At 39.0% G+C, this 2264-nt stretch overlaps 1 non-coding gene across 1 annotated transcript; it reads left to right on the top strand.

Moving 5' to 3' along the window:
• The first annotated feature begins 1524 nt into the window (after nt 1-1524).
• Nucleotides 1525-1633, top strand: LOC136484532 (small nucleolar RNA R71). Its single transcript, XR_010766054.1, has one exon. It is a non-coding gene; the product is annotated as a small nucleolar RNA R71 (small nucleolar RNA).
• Nucleotides 1634-2264: the final 631 nt, after the last annotated feature.

Raw genomic sequence — 2264 nt, 5'->3', positions numbered from 1 at the left:
AAAAGATCACTGAAGAAATATAGATATGTAAGACTTCAATCTTTTGGTTTGCCTATAAATGAATTTAGATGTTCTGTCCCTGATCTAATTACATGTGTTCATCAGTGTTGATATTTCTTAATGACTATTGGAGGATTCCGCAAGCTCATAGAACTATTAGAGGATCAGGGGATGACGAGTTTGGGGTCAAATCTTTCTTTTTACGCCATCTCTTAATATTCTTCTTCTTGATAGGTTTCTTTGGTTCTTCAATCGGCTTTGGTTTCTTCATCTTTATTCTCTTTGGATGCTTCTTCTTTACCTGTTTCTCATCAAAGAGGGGTTGTCCTAGAGGCAAAAGCAAATATTTCTTTTCTTCCAGCAAAGTGGAATTAGGATTTGCCTAGAAGCCACATATATGCAAGCATTTGTAGTATTAAGGAAAGGATGACCAAGGATTAAAGGTGTATCCTCGGTGTTACCAATGTTTAAGATCATAAAATTTGTAGCAACATAAGCACTCCTAACTTTAACTAATAAATCAGTGGCTACTCCCTCGAGATAACAGGTAGATTGATCAGCTAATTGCACATAAACTGAGGTTGATGCTACAGGAGTATAAAACAACTTATCATAAGTTTCCTTAGACATGATGTTAATACTAGACCCTAGATCACAAATGACATTATGAAAAGTGTGGGGGCCTATGGAGCAAGTAATGATTGGGTTCCCAAGATCACCTTTCTTAATAGGAAATCTCCAACCATTCTCAAAGAAGTCATACCTTGCCATAACAAGGTTGGTTGTCTCCACGGTTCCCTCAGGTTTGCCAGGAATTCTATCTTTTTTCATAGGATGGGATAGCAACAGCAATTTGAGCTTAATTGGGTTTCTATCATCTTATTGAAACCAAGTTGATTCTTTAAGATAGAAGAAATTTCATCCAATTGAGTATTTATGTTTTCCAACATCTTGTCATGAGCATGCAACTTTTTATTTATACTATCAGTCATTCTACCATTGCTATAAAAAAGATCTTTCAAGAAAGCATAACTATTATTACCTTGATTATTCAAATGAGAAAAAGAGTAATAATTGTTACCTCCCTGGTTGTTGGAGCGCTGATTCCAACCTTGATGTTGTGGACGAAACCCGTTGTCATTGTTGATGAATTTGAGGTCCTCTTGTGTTTCATGGCAGGAATTGCCTGAATGTCCAACATCTCCACAGACTTTGCAAGTCATGTGGGAATCCATGGCTTTGAATGTCTCTTGAGCACTCACCTTCTCATAATGTTCCACTCTCTTCGCGAATAGATCCATCTTAGATGCAAGCATGTCAATTTCTTTAATTGAATGCATACCTCATTTATGGGGTTGGACTCGATCGTCGCTCCATCCTTGGTTGGAGATCATCTTCTCGATCAACGTCTTTGCATCTACAACACTTAGCGAAAAGAATGCACCACTAGCAGCAGCATCTAAATGGCTCCTATCTAATGGCACTAATCCATGGTAGAAGTTCTAGATCAAAAGCCAGTCTTCCATGCCATGGTATGGGCATGCAAAGACATACTCTTGCATTCATTCCCAAGCCTTAGGAATTGACTCATCTGCTAGTTGTTGAAAACTAGAGATTTTATTGTGCAGAGCATTAGTCTTCCCTATGGGGAAAACTTAACTATGAAAGCGTTGGAACACTTATCCTAGGTATCTACAGCATTGCTGTTAGAGTAAAACCATTGCTTAGCCTTTCCTAACAAAGAGAAGGGGAAAAGACGAAGACGTATAGCCTCTTGGCTCACTCTCTTAATGGTGAATGTGCTACAAATCTCCAAGAAATGTTGGAGGTGAGCATTTGCATCCTCATGGGCTTTCCCACCAAATGGACTACCTTGAACCATCATAATTAACACGGGCTTAAACTCAAAGTTAGCGTCCCCATGGATAACATTGAGTCCGGTGGCTACATTAGTAGCCGAGGGTGTAGAAAAATCATGAATGGACTTATCACCCTTGATTGTGTAGGGTAGTGATAGGATATGAGGAAAAAAGGATAAACTACTTAGGATAACTAACAAGAAACTAGCTAACAAATGCAGCCTTATAAATCTGAGGCCAGTTGCCTTCCCCGGCAATAGCGCTAGAAATGCTTGTTGATATTTCTTGACTACTGTAGGAGTCCGCAAGCGCATAGAACTATCACGTAGCACTTCACTCGGTGAGTACCGAGTGTTGAATTTATAATTTATCCCACAGGAAGGCGGAAGGCTCGAATTTATAAGT

The sequence above is a fragment of the Miscanthus floridulus genome, chromosome 9 (genome assembly GCF_019320115.1).
Source record: "Miscanthus floridulus cultivar M001 chromosome 9, ASM1932011v1, whole genome shotgun sequence".
Classification (NCBI taxonomy): domain Eukaryota; kingdom Viridiplantae; phylum Streptophyta; class Magnoliopsida; order Poales; family Poaceae; genus Miscanthus; species Miscanthus floridulus.
The sequence above is the reverse complement of the archived record's forward strand: the minus strand, read 5'-3'. Positions and strand labels throughout refer to the sequence as shown.